This window comes from Mus caroli, unplaced genomic scaffold (genome assembly GCF_978045245.1).
Source record: "Mus caroli unplaced genomic scaffold, Mus_caroli_1 scaffold_1, whole genome shotgun sequence".
In the NCBI taxonomy this organism is placed as follows: domain Eukaryota; kingdom Metazoa; phylum Chordata; class Mammalia; order Rodentia; family Muridae; genus Mus; species Mus caroli.
This window is the reverse complement of record NW_028227256.1, coordinates 15,917,532-15,935,914: the sequence shown is the minus strand read 5'-3', so window position 1 is coordinate 15,935,914 and position 18,383 is coordinate 15,917,532. Positions and strand designations below refer to the sequence as shown.

Genomic DNA, 18,383 nt, shown 5'->3' with positions numbered 1-18,383 from the left:
TCACAGGATTATTAATATAACATTGATTTACTTAGTAAATCTACTTAAATAAAAAATGAGTTCTCTATTGCTAAGGGTAAGCTTCATGCTCAGCTGTAGATAGCCACCAGAAAGTTAACTCAACAATATCTTAGGAGATTCCTTGTCTCATGATGTCAAATCAGGGCTAATTTTTGCCCTTTATTTAAGAAACTTTGTATGTACATATATATGTATATACACACATGCATTCATGCACATGCACATGCACATGACATAAAACACACACACACACACATATTATCATCTATCTATCTATCTATCTATCTATCTATCTATCTATCTACCAGTTTTTTTTATAGTATAGATCCAGGTTTGGTTTTTCTTTATGTGCATTTGTGTGATCCTGAATGTGTGAACAAATGCATTTCTGTTTCTTGTGCCATTTTTTGGTTACTTTTTATTCATTTGTTTTGACTTATTCTAATATGTTAGTTTTTTATATATTAGGATATGTTATATTGTACTATATTATAATATTACATTATATTTGTATAAGTTTTTTTTGCCTTTTCTTGGTATCTTTTCCTTCTGTTTGTTTTATGCTATTCTGATATGTTGGTTTTTGTTTATTCTTATCATATTATATTATATTAATTATATTATATTATTATCCCTTAGATGCATATTTGTTTTCTAACATGAGACAGAAAGTGCTCAATCGATGTAGGAGGGGAGATGGGTAGAAGCTGCTAGGAGTAAGGGAGGAAAAATCACAATCAGAATATATTGTATGAAAAGACATTGTCAATTAGCAAAATATTTTTAGGGTTAAGTACAACTATTCTACAGATAAATAATATTATTTTTCTGAAAATTTGACTCTTTCCAATCCTAGGAAAGGTGAAGAATGTACATCAGATATAAAACACAGGATTGAGTTTACAGAGAGCAAACATCTCTACATTACTGTCTGAAGCCTGGGTTTAGCCGTACTCTATACAATGTTAGACTCTTCATGTGTTATCAAGGGGTTAGCAATACAGTCTATAATCATTGGTTTAAATCACAGTAGTCAGTTTTCTTTCTGCCTGAATCCAGAAATTACACACACACACACACACACACACACACGTTTGTGTATATATAAAATATCAATTGTAGCAAATTACTTGTGACATAAAATCTACCACGCTAACTTTTTAAAAATTTACTATTTAGCACTGGAGGGATACTCAACAACTGAGAGCACTTACTGCTCTTGCAAATAACCAAGGTTTGATTGCCAACACACTCATCACATGACTTACAAACTCCAGTAATTCCAGCTCCTGGGGACCACTCATTCAGGAATGTGTAAATAATTAAGCAAGTAAATAAATAAATACATACATAAAACTATAGTTTATTGGCATTGGGTACTTTTACATTATTGTGGTTCCATCACCATGATAATTTACAAAACTTTTTGAGTTGAGAAACAGAAAGTTTGTATAGCTTCTTCTTCTTCTTCTTCTTCTTCTTCTTCTTCTTCTTCTTCTTCTTCTTCTTCTTCTTCTTCTTCTTCTTCTTCTTCTTCTTCTTCGTAAGAGTGTAGGAGTTTTCACTGAACAGAAGCTCCAGACAATTGCTATCTTTGTAGTTGGGTTTTGAGCTCAGAAGACTGGCCTCAGCCAGAAACAGGAGTGAATAATACCTGGATTACAGTGCTATTCTATATGCTGAGTAAGATTAAGACTGGATCTTCTTATGTGCTTTGTCACCCCAAATTAATATGTTCATGTTGTAAGCCCAGAATCTCAGACCATGACTTTATTTGGAGTAACTATCATATGTAATCGGTTGAGACAGTACAGAGGAGAGGTAGCCCCAGGCAATGTGACTGGTGTTCTCATAAGTAGGGGATATTTTGAGATTGACATACACGATACACACAACTCATAAGGAAAACGGCAAGGACTGGGATAATGTGTCCTCAATCCAAGGTTCACCAAGGACTGCCAATAACCTCCCAGAGCCAAGGGTTACTGAAGATTACCCACAGCCTCAAATGGAACCCAGAACCCAGCTGCCTCAGACTTACACCTCAAGAATTGTCCATCTGTAATGTCTTTGCTTTAACCACCCAGTCTGTGGTAGTTTGCTTGAAAGATCTTGCAACCACTGGAAGATGCAAAACCTGACAGTCTCGTGGGACAAACACTCGGATTTCACTCCGAGAGTAAAGACATTTACACCCAGTAAAGCACAACAGATTCCTACTGCTCCTTCACCATGTTTATTTGCTTCAGCTAGTTAAGGCTCTGTAACCCTCATCTCAAGGATCCTCCAGCTCTACAGCAATGTTGTGCTGCAGAGTCTTTCCAGAGGATATGAGAGCAGAGTATTTCTATGTGGAAGAGGCTCTCAGTGTCCTTTGCACAGCCTGAGGGCAGTGCTCAGTATCTGTACTTGGTAGAATAGTCCTTGAGAGACACCAGCTGATCCCGGCCTTTGCGGGTGCCAAGGTACACAGAGTCTATCATGTCAACCATTTCTTCCTTATCTTCCATGGCCCAGTTGATGTTGTTGTTGCCAGTACCCAAATCAATCATGATATGTTTGTTTCTGAAGAAGAACATGACAGTGCAGGGGCCATACAGCTCGTACATCTTGTTGAAGTCAGGCACTTCTACAATATCCAGCTCCCCCACCAGGGTCCCTGAGCTGAGTCTGATGGTTGGCTCCCAGCATCCATATCTGCATTGGTCAGTTGCTGGCTGGACCTCCCCAGTAATGGTCATACTAGGTTCCTATTATCAAGCACCTCTTAACCCAGCAACAGTGTTGGGTTTGGTACCTGCAGACTTGATGGGTCTCCAGGTGGGGCAGTCCCTGGTTCTCTTTTCCTTCAGTCTCTGTTCCTTTTTTAAATTGATGCAAAAAGCAAGAGGAATTTATTGTTTCAACATGTTGGCGTCGCACTAAACATGGAGAGAGAATGACCAGGCATAGCCCTACTGGCCAGCATTTATACAGTTTTCCAGGCAGCAGCCATTAGGCACAATATGATTGGCAGAACAGTGTGACTTTTAAACTGATTGGTCTGTAGGGAATGAGGTGGGTGGCTCTGATTTTGTCTTACAAGGAGAAAATAATGACAGTCTGAGGGCAGCCATTCATTTAGATGTATAGAGAAAACAGAGTCAGGGCTGGTTCCAGTCTTGGTTTAACTCCTCCCTTGGTTAACCATCCTCATATCTACCCGTTAGGACCCCTAATTCTTCTCCTGCTGTTGTTGACTTTTGGCCCCTACATTTGATCGCTGTATTTAAGAAACACATAGGTACAGTATAGCTAATGATCTTAAAGCAGAGATACAAAAAACTAGATACAGAAGACCCAAAGTATGAGCTAACAGAATACCAGCAATAGCTTCGGGATTGAAGCATGCACAAAAGAAAGAGGGGAATGAAAATGCCAACTCAGCAAATATAGAAAATTCTACCATAACCCTCCCTTCCTGGAAGCAAGTGGCCATAAAGAACATAGGCACTTCTGGAAGGGAGGGGTTAATCACATTCCTCAGACCACGGGGAGGAGGGACCAACCACGGAAGCTCATATACACATTCAATGATCATTGGCTACCCACCTCATTCCCTATAGACCTATCAGTTTAAAAGTCACTCTGTTCTATTTTTTGTCCCCATTCTGCCTTTGGACAGGACCATTTCTGGGTTAAAATATTTGAGATGGGTGAGTGGCCTCATCCCTCAACCAGGGGACTATCTACTGGAGGTGGTCTCAACAGGTCTTAGCTCCCCTTCTCTGTGCATTTCTGCTAAAGTCATCCCCATTGGGTTCTGGGACCCTCACATTTCTCTGGTGTCTGGGACCCTCCAGTGACTATCCTGAGTTCCTCATCCCCCCAGCTACATATTTTTGTTCAATTTCCTGACCCTCTGTACCTCTCTTTCATCTCTTCCAGTTCCTGATAGTGCCAACTCAGAAGTTGGAAAGATCTCTCATGTTCATGGTTTGGCAGGATTAATATAGTAGAAATGGCCATCTTACCAAAAGCAATCTACAGATTCAATGGAATCCCCATCAAAATTCCAACTCAATTTTTCATAGAGTTAGAAAGAACAATTTGGGAATTGATTTGGAATAAAAAAAAAAAAACAGGATAGCGAAACTATTCTCAACAATAAAGCACTTCTGGGAAAATCACCATCCATCATCCATGACATCAAGCTATACTACCGAGCAATAGTGGTCAAAACTGCATGGTATTGGTACAGAGACAGGAAAGTAGATCAGTGGAATACAACTGAAGACACAACAGTGATCCCACATACCCATGGCCACTTGATATTTGACAAAGAAGCTGAAACCATCCAATGGAAAGAAGACAGCATTTTCAACAAATGATTCTGGTTCAATTGGCAGTCAACATGTAGAAGAATGCATATTGATCCATTCTTAACTCCTTGTAGAAAGCTGAAGTCCAAGTTAATCGAGGACCTCCACATAAAACCAGACACACTGAATCTAATAGAAGAGAAAGTGGGGAAGAGCCTTGAATACTTGGGCACAGGGGAAACCTTCCTGAACAAAACCCCAGTGGCTTATTCTTTAAGAGAAACAATCTATAAATGGGACCTCATAAAATTGCAAAGCTACTGCAAGGCAAAGGACACTGTCAATAGGACAAAATGACAACCAACAGATTAGGAAAAGATATTTACCAACCCTACATCTGACAGAGGGCTAATATCCAAAATATACAACGGACTCAAAAAGGTAGATCCCAGGGAATATAATATCCCTTTTAAAAAGTGGATTTCAGAGCTAAATAGAGAATTCTCAACTGAGAAATCTTGAATGGCTGAGAAGCACTTAAAGAAATGTTCAACATCCTTAGGTATGAGGGAAATTGAAATCAAAATGACCTTGAGATTCCACCTCACACCAGTCAGAATGGCTAAGTTCAAAAACACAGGTGACAGCAGATGTTGTAGGGGATATGGAGAAAGATGGACACTCCTCTATTGCTGGTGGGAGTGCAAGCTGGTAAAACCACTTTGAAAATCATTCTGGCTGTTCCTTAGAAAACTGGAAATAGTCCTACTTGAGTAACCAGCTATACTACTCTTGGGCATATACCCAAAAGATGATCCAGCATATTACAAGGACACATGCTCCACTATGTTCATATCAGCCTTATTTGTAATACAGAGAAGCTGGAAAGAACCCAGAAGTCCCTCAACAGAAGAATGGATACAGAAAATGTGATACATTTACACAATGGAATTCTATGCAGTGAATCAAAACAATGATTACATGAAATTCACAGTCAAATGGATGAAACTTGAAATATCATCCTGAGTGAGGTAACACAGACACAAAAGAACACACATGGTGAGTACTTATTATTAAGTGGATATTAGCCCTGAAGCTCACAATGCCCATGATACAACCCACAGATCATATGGAGAGTAGAAGGAAAAGAAGACCAGGGTGTGGCTGCTTCAGTACTGCCTTGAGGGGTGAATAGGACCATTGTGGGAGGTGGAAGGTGTTGGGGGCAGGGAAGGGAGCATAAGGGTGTAAATAGTTTTTCAAGATGCTGGTTTAATTTTTTTTTCAGGTTGTAAACTCCACAAGTAGAATCATTTTTGCAAACTTTTATATACTTTAAACCTCTTAATTTTAAAATCTTTCTTTCTTTCTTTCTTTCTTTCTTTCTTTCTTTCTTTCTTTCTTTCTTTCTTTCTTTCTTTCTTTCTTCCTTCCTTCCTTCCTTCCTTCCTTCCTTCCTTCCTTCCTTCCTTCCTTCCTTTCTTTCTTTCTTTCTTTCTTTCTTTCTTTCTTTCTTTCTTTCTTTCTTTCCTATTGGATATTTTTTTTATTGACTAAAAATATTCCTTTAATCATCGGAAAATTCCATACATTTTGAAGTAGAGGCTGTTCTCGAATCCATTGCCTGCCTGCCTGCCTGTGAATTCCGTTTCTTTAACTGGACTACCTTGTCTGGTCTCAGTAGGAGGGGATGTGCCTAGTTCTGAAGTGACTTGATATGCTGGGGGTGATGATGGTGGTTGTGGTGGTGGGAGGAGTAGTTAGGGTAAGAGTAATGAGGGAGGAATGGGGGAAGGACCTTTGTGAGGGGGTACTGGGAGGAGAGGGGATGATATTGGGACATAAAATGAGTAAATAAATAAACTTTAAAAATAAAAAGAAAATTCCATATATTTCTTAGTAATTATATCTAAATTGATGACACCACCACCTACCTCCATCTCTCGCAGTGTCTCCCTTACCCACTTCACCTCTCTCTTAGCTTCATGTGCTCTTTTTATTTTACTTAAAAAAAAATAACCCCATGAGTCCAATTAGTGACATCCATATAAATGTGGGTCTGTGGCCATCCACTGGGGATGAGCAACCTACCAACAGGCATGTTCCCAAAAGACAGTGACTCTTCCTCTCTTAGTAGACAACAACTCCCAACAGTTCCAGTAGGGATGGTAAGGATGGTGCCCTGAGGGTCCCACCCCATCTGTCTTCATCAAAGCTACTATTGCTTTTGTTTTGTTCTTTCAAAATAAGCTGTCTTATTCTTGTGCTGAATGTTTAAATTCATTTAATAAAATTGCTTGACTATATGTTCACATCAAATGGAGTCCTTCACACTACAGTTTACAAGAGTAGGACCTTGACTCTTAAAGTCCCTGGTTCAGTAGCATTAATCTTAATAGAGCACGGAAAGAAAGCCAGAGTCTCAGGGAGCCATGCCATCTCCTTTGAGTCAGAATCTGAATTTTATAAAGGTCCCATGGTGATCCTAAAATGTCTCAGAATCATGTCAGATGCTTCCTCGTAGCCAATTTTATCCCGGAACACTTGTAAGCATTGCAGTGAGCTCAAATATAATTACTCAATATACGTGGTCAGCATTTTTATCCCCTTTGCTGGATATTAGATGCCAGGTTTCAATGAATTGAAACTAAAGAAAATCTTAGGTCACAGATCACGGTGACTATTAGAACATGACAGGGCACAAGATGCCTGGGTAGTAACTTACATAAATGGAATTCTGCCACGTAGGGGTCAGGGACTGAGCACCACACAGAAACAAAGGGTAGTAAAGAAGAGACCAGTACACATAAACAACTCAAGGATGGGAACCACAGCTGACTTAACTTAGTATCCCTGGAACTCTGTGCTGATCATGGCATGCATTAGCCATTGAGTAATTTTTGACCTGATTGAGCATTTTTAGCGGTAATAAAAGCCTAGTACGGAGGCTAAAACTGTAGATGCTACACAGAGCATTCATAGCATCTGACCTCACTGAAGACATTGTCAGATACTAGGTAGTTAAACCTGGTTGTGCTTTGACCTGAGGCTGCTCAGCCAGGGCAGTGTGAAGAATGTTAATTCTGTTTGTGTGAAGCGACCTTAGGAAATCACTTTTTAAACACTCCAAATGATTGTAGACAGAGGTGACCCAGCTTTGAGAAAACCCAATACATAAATATCAGAACTGCCAAAAGAGATAAATGTTACTGTCATGAAACTGCTTTACATTTCCACCCCCAATCCACATCTTAAAATAGTCTTATTTTAAAATGTTCTCTTCTTTAGGAAGAGCACAGGCACTTTCAGGAAACTGCTCTGGGAACTCTGCATTGAGACAGGCTGAGAAGTCAATTTATTGCTAGAGTCTTTCTGAAGACATATTGGACTTACAGTTCAAGGTCACCTAGCTACTAATTCCAACAAAAGAAGAAAAACATAGCAAGTACTTGTAATGTTTCCTTTAAATAAGAAAAAAAAAGACTAATGTTTTTCTGTAGGTTCTAGTGTTAGATGTTAAAAGTGAGTATAGACAGGCAGGAGGTCATTATGATCGGAAGAGGGGCCCACCAATGGGAAAGCAGGCTCTTTAATGGAGTCAGGTAGTAACTGGGTCAGTAGAGACTCTATCTTTTGATAAATCTGGAAAGTGAATGAAGAGTAGCCAGAGGACAAAATTTTTCCTCCTCCAGGAATCTTAATAGTGGACCCTTATATAATAAACACTTGGAAACCCAGTAACTTTTAACTTTCATTGTGTGAATTTGACTTAGCAATCAAATTCAAGATAAAAATGATCAACATACAGTTAAGGGTAGTAAAAAAAAAGTTATGCTGTAGGTGTTTCCCTTTTTAATTTTCTTTTAAAAGTGTAGTATTGAAAAATGTTCATTCAGATAAGAGTTAGTAAATGTCAAAAAATTGGGCCCAAGAATTGGAGATGCCATGGAACTGCAGTTTGAGGTAATATAGATGAATTATAGTTTCTGTTAGGCATAGAATAGCTCTTGTTTATAGATGGAAAGGTGGATATTATTTCATGGTGAGATATGGATACAGGGGGTGGGAAGCAAATTCATATCAAAGGGTTTTATTTTATGTAGAGGTGACAATAAAGAATTTAGATAAGAGAAACAAATAAGCAATAAGAATTTATCCCCATAATGTATCAGTTGCTATGCCTTGACATCAGGTTAAAAATAAAGAGGCTGCAGAGATGTCTTAGCTTAAGGGTGTTTGTTGCTCTTTTAGAGGATGTGAGTTTCATTTTAGCAATCCATCTCAGATGGCTTGTAATCACTTCTTGTAATCCTAGCTCCAGGGATCTGACTCCCTTTACTTTTGTGGCCTTTGTGAGCACCTGGATATTTATAGCACATACCACACAAGAACACACAGACACACAGACACACAGACACACACACACACACACACACACACACACACACACACTAACATAAAAGTGTAAAGAAAAGTGTGAGAAAGCATACTAGATCCAGAGTTGTTTTTTTTCCCTCCACCTTGATGATCAAGATCTTTGAAAGATTTCACAAACCAATTATTAGGATGGGCTAACTGCAAGCATCATAGAAATTATAGTCCACTGAGTTAAATAGAAAACCACTTCTGGTTTTAATTTAGATGTTAAAGCACAAGTTTTTTCCTTTTATTCAAATATAAAAAGAGCAAGCTAGATAACCAGCAATATTAATATCCCACTTTTAGTACTATACATATCATTTTGGGTGTTACAAATGACAAGTGAGTAATCTTGGATTATCTTTAGTTAGTCAATAGATACAATATTTTATATGTACTAAATTGTGGATCAGCTTAACTAGGGGTAAGAAACAGCAAGCACCTTATTGACATTTCTACAGAGTTTTTATAATTTATACTGCTTTATTTTAAGGTGCCAGCTCATGTAGTCCAACCTGCTTTCCCACTCCCTGAGTAAACGTAAACTCTTGATCCTCCTCGGTACCATCACTCCTGCCTCCCACTTTTAATTAAGTTAATTTTATCTATTTTCCTTGCCTTGGATTTCAGCATTTACTAAAAAGTCACATAGGAAAGTCTTGAGATAACTTATCAAATAAATTCTTCATCATTTGTTATTTATTTGTTTGTTATTTGTTATTTGAAACATAAAAAAAGTCTGTGCTTGTCTGAAATGGAAGTCTTATTGTCTTTGGTGGTCTAAAATTTAAACAGGTGAAAATTAATTGATTTTCATTGATTCCAGCTATGTCTTGGAAACAGGAAGTACCTTCTCTGTGTCACGGCTACACATGAGGATAACTGCCAGTCAGAGCGATCGAACAGTTTCAGAGGCAGCTCTGCCTCAGTGAGCAAAGTCATCATAAGAAACCAGCAGAGACTACTTCGTTTTCTGTGGGGCTGGGAAAACAAAGGGCAAAGCATTAAACACACACAACAAACACTCCAAGAAAAGAAACTACAAAAAAGAAAAAGAGCAATCAATCTCTGAAAAAAAAGAAGTGCTTCTTTTTAAGGTGAACTTCCTCACCTATTTGAAGATCCAATTTGCCAAATTATAACATGTGAAAATTACCATGATCTGATATCATAACAAGGCATTGATGTATGCAGGCACTGGTGTGTTTTTCTGATGCCTCTGTCTTTGTCCATTGTTCTTCATGTGACTGCCTGATAATCCACACTCTTTATCTCCTCAAAGATCTCTTAAGGTCTAAAGAAATGAAATCCTTGGAGGTGCCACTGAGCAAACTAAGATATGCAAGAGTGAACTTCTAATGTGAATAACTGTAACACATGCATCTTTTCCACATAAGTAGGGAAAAAGATCCTTCCTTTAGTAGTCCATCTGGCAAAGCTGGATCTTTGACTTGAATCTGACAGTGTGATCACAGCAAGGAAGGGTCTAGCTGTGGGAAGGGGCACCTCCTAACTAATTCTGCAATGCATCATTCCACCACTGAAACAGGATGCAATTTGGGCAGTACTTTTTCTCAGAACAAAACTAGAAAGAAGACAATGCCTCTGTATGTTAACTCTCTTGGTAATATAATGACTTGAAACTCTGCACGCACACACACAAACACACACACACACACACACACACACATGCACAAACACACACACTCATTCATTCAAGCATGTATGCACACACATGCACATTCATTCATACATACATACATACATATACACATACACATGCATACAAACCCATATGTACTTACACACGTAATTATTCACAAACACATATACATATACACACAAAAACCATACATACCCACATATACACATTCATGTGTACATGCATACACATATACACATTCACACACACACATGCACACACACACACACACACACACACACACACACACACCTTCAGGACTATTGCTTTCCACTATGTCCCTAGCCAGAATCAAAAACTAATCATTCTTAGTTGGATTCCTTTGCTTACAAATAATCTCTCAACAATGTTTCCAAGGTAATTTCATTGTTTTAGAGGCTTCTCAGCTGTCCCCAAAGGCACTTATAAGGACTGCAAAGGTTAATAATTTATGTACTTAACTGTACACATATTTCAGAAAAGGTGAAAAGAGTCAGTGTCTTTGTCATTTTATACAGATGACACCAAGTGCTGTGGCTAACAGAGAAGTGTTTCTAGTCAGTAAATTCCATCATATAACAGGTAACAGGTTCTCAAATATATGGAAACATGCCTCTTTTCTGCTCCATATTTCTCTCCCCAAATTCCAGACCATAAGCTCATTTTGTTTCCAAAATTGAAGAGTTGGTTTTGACAGTAAGCAGTTGGGGCACAGACACTGTCATGGCTGTTCTGGGCACCAGCAATCAGCCAGCATTCATAGAAGAGGGCCAAGGGAACAACCCCTGATGTAGTTACAGTTCTGCAGTTTTTAAAATATGACTATTAACCATCACATTTGGAAAAATATAATTTGAATAATGTATCTCTTTCAGTATGTCAGGACTTGTAGGTGAAATCCTTTTAAAGACCCTCAAAAAGAGATTAAGTCAGCTGGGCATGGTGGCGCACGCCTTTAATCCCAGCACTCGGGAGGCAGAGGCAGGCAGATTTCTGAGTTCGAGGCCAGCCTGGTCTACAAAGTGAGTTCCAGGACAGCCAGGGCTATACAGAGAAACCCTGTCTCAAAAAACCAAAAAAAAAAAAAAAAAAGTTCTAAAGGAATGTAGTGGAAAAGATCTCTGTACAATGTGTGTGTGTGTGTTAAAGAAGAGAGAGAGAGGCCTCAAACTCACAATATAGCCAAAGATAGCCCCGAAAACACCTTCTCTCTCTCTCTCTCTCTCTCTCTCTCTCTCTCTCTCTCTCTCTGTGTGTGTGTGTGTGTGTGTGTGTGTAAGAGAGAGAGAGAGCTTCCAAGCTCATCTTGTAGCTAAAATAGCCCTGAATTCTTTGTGTGGACATGTATATTTTTGTTCCTGTGTATGTGCATGTGTTGGTGGGGTCAGATACATACACATGTGTGGGAATATACATGTGGAAGTCAGATGTTTACACTGAATGACATCCTCAACTTCCTGACACTTGAGCTTTTGGGATAGGGCCCTTTGCTGAACTTTGACTCAGCTGTTCTGACTGGCCAGCAACTTGGAAGGGTCCTCCTGGCTCTGCCTTCTCAGTGCTGAATTTCAGGAGTATATGTTATGTCTAGGTTTTGAGGTCAGCACTGGGGATCAAACTCAGGTCCTCATCTTGTATGGCAAGTACTTTAACCACCAAGCCATCTCTCAAGCCCTAGTAACATTTTAAAAAGCCATCTCATTTACTGTCTAGGGTGCTCCACTTCTCAAGTTCATTTGTTGAAAACATATTACTGAAATTAAGTCTTATTCATAAATCTAGTTTTTTGCAGCTATCTTTCATAAAGGGTCCTGTTACCACCCTCAAGAGTCAGTGTTTTGTGTGTTTCTTCTCAGTTCCACAATTCTACCTGTCTAGTGATATTGAAATCCTTGCAATGTTGCACAGAGACAACTTCACAAAAGGTTCCCACCCCTCTCTCCTTTCAATTTTGTGCTACCAGAGATCCAATGGTACCCTAGCCCTCTACCACTGGAATATATCAGCAGCCCACATAGTGTTGTCTTTTTTTAAAACTGTGTGTATAGCTGAAGAGATGACTTAGCAACTAAGAGTATTAATTGCTCTTTCAGAGTACCCAGGTTTGATTCCCCTCACACACACTGAGCAACTTGCAAGACTCTGCAACTCCACTTCCAGGCATACCTGCTACCTAGGTCCCATTGGCACCTGCACTCATATACACACAAATAAATAAAATAAAAATAAAGTTTTAAAGTTTAAAGCTATTTTATTTATTATAATTGTTTTATTTTATGGTAGTGTGTGTGTGTGTGTGTGCAGACAGGTATACACCATGGTGCATTTGTGGAGGTCAGAGGACAACTTGTAAAAATTAGTTCTCTTTCTACCATCAAAATTCTCAGAATTAAATTTAGGACATTGGCTTGTCAGCATTTGCCTTTATCTAGAGAACCATCTCTTAAGTTTCATTGTCACTTTTCTAGTGATCCTACACACCCAAGACACAATTTTAAAAAGTAACCATATGTGATTTTCTACTTTAAAACCAACTAGAAAATCATGATCTCAGCAATACAAAGAATAAGAAATAATAAATTGTCTAGGATAGCAAAATCTATTCTTAACAATAAAGAAAACTCTGGTGGAATCACAATCCCTGACCTCAAGCTGTACTACAGAGAAATTGTGATAAAAATTGCATGGCACTGGTACAGTGACAGACATATAGATCAATGGAACAGAATTAAAGACCCAGAAATGAACTCACACAGTTATCGTCACTATATCTTTGAATAAGGAGCTAAAACCATCCAGTGGAAAGAAGACAGCATCTTCAACAAATGGTGCAGGCTCAACTGGCAGTTATCACGTAGAAGAATGTAAATTGATCCATTCTTATCTCCTTGTACAAAGCTCAAGTCTAAGTGGATCAAAGAACTCCACATAAAACCAGAGACTCTGAAACTTATAGAGGAGTAAGTGGGGAAGAGCCTCAAAGATATGGGCACAGGGGAAAGATTCCTGAACAGAAGAGCAATGGCTTGTGCTGTAAGATCAAGAATCAACAAATGGGACCTCATAAAATTGCAAAGCTTCTGTAAGGCAAAAGACACTTTCAATAAGACCAAAAGACCATCAACTGATTTGAAAAGGATTTTTACCAATCCTAAATCTGATAGGAGACTAATATCCAATATATACAAAGAGCTGAAGAAGCTGAACTCCAGAAATTCAAATAACCCCATTAAAAATGGGGTACAGAGCTAAACAAAGAATTCTCAACTGAGGAATACCAAATGGCTGAGAAGCACCTGAAAAAAAAAAGTTCAGTATCCTTAATCATCAGGGAAATGCAAATCAAAACAAACCTGAGATTCCACCTCACACCAGACAGAATGGCTAAGATCAAAAATTCAGGTGACTGTACATGGTGGCGAGGATGTGGAGAAAGAGGAACACTCCTCCATTGCTGGTGGAATTGCAAGCTTATATAACCACTCTGGAAGTCAGTCTGGTGGTTCCTCAGAAAATTGGACAAAGTACTACCGGAAGACACAGCAATATCTCTTCTGGGCTTATACCCAGAAGATGTTCCAACTGGTAATAAGGACATATGCTCCACTATGTTCATAGCAGCCTTATTTATAATAGCCGGAAGCTGGAAAGAATCCAGATGTCCCTCAACCTAGGAATTGATACAGAAAATGTGATACATTAACACAATGGAGTACTATTCAGCTATTAAAAACAATGAATTTATGAAATTCTCGGGCAAATGTATGTATCTGGAGGATATCATCCTGAGTCAGGTAACCCAATCACAAAAGAAGTCATTAGATATGCACTCACTGATAAGTGGATATTAGCCCAGAAAGGTAGAATACCCAAGATAAAATTTGCAAAACACAAGAAAATCAAGAAGAAGGAAGACCAAAGTGTGGATACTTCATTCCTCCTTAGAATAGGGAACAAAATACCCATGGAAGGAGTTACAGAGACAAAGTTTGGAGCTAAGACAAAAGGATGGACCATCCAGAGTCTACCCCACCTGGGGATCCATCCTATAATCAGCCACCAAACCCAAACACTATTGCATATGCCAGCAAGATTTTGCTGAAAGGACCCTGATATAGCTGTCTCTTGTGAGCTGTGCCTGGCAAACACAGAAGTTGATGCTCACAGTCATCTATTGGTTGGAACACAGGGCCCCCAATGGAGGAGCTAGAGAAAATACCCAAGGAGCTGAAGAGGTCTGCAACCCTATAGGTGGAACAACAAAATTAACTAACCAGTACCCCCAAAGCTCATGTCTCTAGCTGCATATGTAGCAGAAGATGGCCTAGTGGGCCCTCATTGGGAAGAGAGGCCCCTTGGTCTTGCAAACTTTATATGCCCCAGTTCAGGGGAATGCCAGGGCCAAGAAGTGGGAGTGGGTGGGTAGGGGAGCAGGGCAGGAGGAGGGTAGAGTGCACTTTCGGGATAGCATTTGCAATGTAAATAAAGAAAATATTTAATAAAATAAAATTTAAAAAAGGAAAGAGAAAAAATGGGGTACAGAGCTAAACAAAGAATTCTCAACTGAGGAATATGTTTGAGAAACACCTTAAAAAATGTTCAACATTCTTAATCATCAGCGAAATGCAAATCAAAACAACCCTGAGATTTCACCTCATACCAGTTAGAATGGCTAAGATCAAAAACTCAGGTGACAGCAGATGCTGGCAAAGATGTGGAGAAAGAGGAATACTCCTTCATTGCTGGTGGGACAACCACTGGTACAACTGCTCTGGGAATCAGTTTGTTGGTTCCTCAGAAAATTGGACAAAGTACCCAGGGAGGTGAAGGGGTCTGAATCCCCAAAGGAGGAACATCATTATGAACTAACCAGTACCCCCAGAGCTCCTTGGAACTATACCACCAATCAAAGAAAGCACAAGGTCGAACTTGTGGTTCTAGCTATATATATTAGCAGAGAATGGCCTTGCAGGCCATCAATGGTAGGAGAGGCCCTTGGTCCTGTGAAGGCTCTGTGCCTCAGTATTGAGGCACACCAGGACCAGGATTGGGAGTGGGTGGGTTGTGGAGCAGGAGCAGGGGAGAGGGGATAGGAGATTTTTGGAGGGGAAACTAAGTACATTTGAAAAGTAAATAAAGAAAATATCTAATAAAAAATGAAAAAAATAAATTTTGATCCAACTTTATATTGTTTCATTAAATCCATTTTATGTCAAAAATTTAACTATAATATCTCTTTTTTAATTAGATATTTTTTCATTTACATTTCAAATGCTATCCCCAAAGCCCTCTATACCCTCCCCCCGCCCTGCTCCCCAACCCACTCACTTGTGCTTCCTGGCCCTGTACTGGGGCATATGATCTTCGCAAAACCAAGGGCCTCTCCTTCCATTGATGGCCGACTAGGCCATCCTCTGCTACAATGCAACTACAGACACAGCTCTGGGGGGTACTGGTTAGTTCATATCATTGTTCCTCCTATACGGTTGCAGACCCCTCTAGCTCCTTGGGTACTTTAGCTCCTTCATTGGGGGCCCTGTGTACTATAATATCTCTTAATGACATTTGTGATTTTCCTATTATTTAGTATATTCATATTTTTTATTTGCCTGTCAACTCTCATTTACAAAGGGCATAAGATCTTGTTTCTTAGCCATGGCTATGTTGCTTGTTAAATCTTTTGAACAACATACTGAAATCCTCATATCTTGCAGAAACATTTATATGGATATAAAATTATCACCTGCAGGGAAAATTCTTTTTGAAATGACCATCTCTGAACATCTTCTTAGAACACTGTGCTTGTGTTTCAGTTGGAAATACAGCAATTCCCCCAATCTTGTTGGATTCCTGTGCCTGTCTGGAGGTATTGTTAGCACACCATTGTAAAAATATTTACAGAAAGCCATTCTGCAGTGAAGCTCAGCAGAATCCAAAATGTAGGTTCTTTTATATACTCAGGTATGCAGATTTCTACAGATCTAGGAAGCTGAAGACAAACACTCAACAGCAGCCTAGTTTGTAATTATTGTTCTTACCACATGCAGACTCTGCAGTTTTTCATATTCAGGACTGACTTGTAGCACAGTCCTGTGGCTTCTGGGACACTCTGTACTCTCTATCCCATTAAAGAGAATTAAGATTCCAGGTAGGGTGGTTTATCCAATTCAAAACAACTTAGGTTCTTGAAAACAAAACTATCTAGTACAGGTGTGACTGGCTGGTGGAGACAGTAGAGTTTCTTCCTGATGTGATTCTGGGGCTAGATGCTCAATAGTTTGTGAACCTGGGTCTTCAGAATCTTCTTCTTCAATGAAAACAGGGAAGAAAGGGAACATACATTTGCTCTTAGCCATCTGGAAGAGGTATGCATCATTCTTGATAATACCACATTGGTAAGAACTAGTCACAAAAAGAAAATAAAGTAGGCACATGGCTTTTTTACATGCAAAGGCTATAAGACAAAACAAATCTCCCTACCCAGTCAACTGACTCTCCTGACTACTTTAAAGTATGAAAAGTTTAGTGCTCAAAATTTTGGCCAACCTGTTGTTATTCCTTCTTTGGTGTCAACCCAGAAGGCTTCCTGAACCCAAATGGGGTATCTAAAAACGTGGCAATACATTTTCACATTCGCCTCCACGATCAAGTCTCTTTTACCTCGTTCTGACAACTATACTAGTTTTCAACTCGAAGTTGCAGTGTCACACAGACTAGCCATTAAGGCACATCATTTCACTAAGTACCCTCCACTCTAGTTGGATTAGACACTACAGTCATGTTTTAAGGAACCCTGTTGTTCTTTGATGTTTCTCCGAATCCCTTTTTATGTTTTGAAGCCTGCTGATATGCTCATGGCTACTAAACCTGTAGGCTTTGGATTTGACTAGGGAGAAGCAGCACATAATTTATTTCTGTTAAAGTTCAGCTTTGGTCATCGATGTCCTTACATCAGCCCCCAGAAGCTCATCTCTATCTCTCTCTCCTTTAGGCTAGATTATTACAAATCCCCTTTTGCTGGCCACTGGATACATTGCTCTTTGAACTTGCTTTTTTTCTTCATCATCTATTCTATCTCATTGGTCCACATCCTTATTTCCTTTACTATAATACACTAGTGTGTGCTAAACTCTCAAATAGGAAGCTTCTATTGCCATAATAAGATGCACACTCAATCAAAGACGTAATCATAATGCATTTTTAACTAAACCAGCATTACAACGCATTTCAGCCCTCATTATTCTACTTACTTTTCTCAACCTATAACCAAAGAGGAGCTGTGTTTCTTGGGTTGAGTAATCAAGCTTGTTTGGAATATTCTAGAATGTCCTCACACAGAACACAACCAGATGTGACACATTCTTACCAATTTCTAAAAACAAAACAAAACAAAACAAAACAAAAGACAAACCTATAAACACAATGAATTTTGAGGTAGATTTTAATTTGTATGCAACATGGAATTATTGTATTCATTAAGTTATAACCTATATTCATTATTAAACTTTTATCATTAATGAAGTTACCTGATTTTCTGCTTTGAGGACTACTTCCCCACATTGTTTTCTCATCTCTGTGATGAAGAAACAGAATTTAAATTGGTCTATGGATGACTCCACACTAAAACCTACAAGAAGAATGTTTAAACAGCATTAAGGGTTGGAGTGTTTGTAAGATTGTTGAAAAGGTGTTGGAAGGTCCTGTGTATGGCTTATCTAATCTTTCTGTCACTGTATGGGTAGAGAGGGGCATTTGATTTGTCTTATATCTTATTATTTTCTTTTACTGTGAAGTAGATTTTTAAAAATCAGGAACAGGCTAGGGAGCTAGTGTAGCAGGTAAAGAGATGCCTGTCAAAGTCCTGAGTTTAGATCCCAGCAGGTACAGCAGTCCATCTTCAGTTCCAGTACATGGAGGAAGAAATAGCAACCAAGTTGGAACAAGCTGATCAGTTAAAGCAA

The 18,383-nt window shown here is 39.0% G+C and overlaps 1 pseudogene; it reads right to left on the bottom strand.

The window, feature by feature from the left end:
- Positions 1-2,417: 2,417 nt before the first annotated feature.
- On the bottom strand, positions 2,418-2,630 carry LOC110303023 (thioredoxin-like protein 4A pseudogene; annotated as a pseudogene).
- Positions 2,631-18,383: the final 15,753 nt, after the last annotated feature.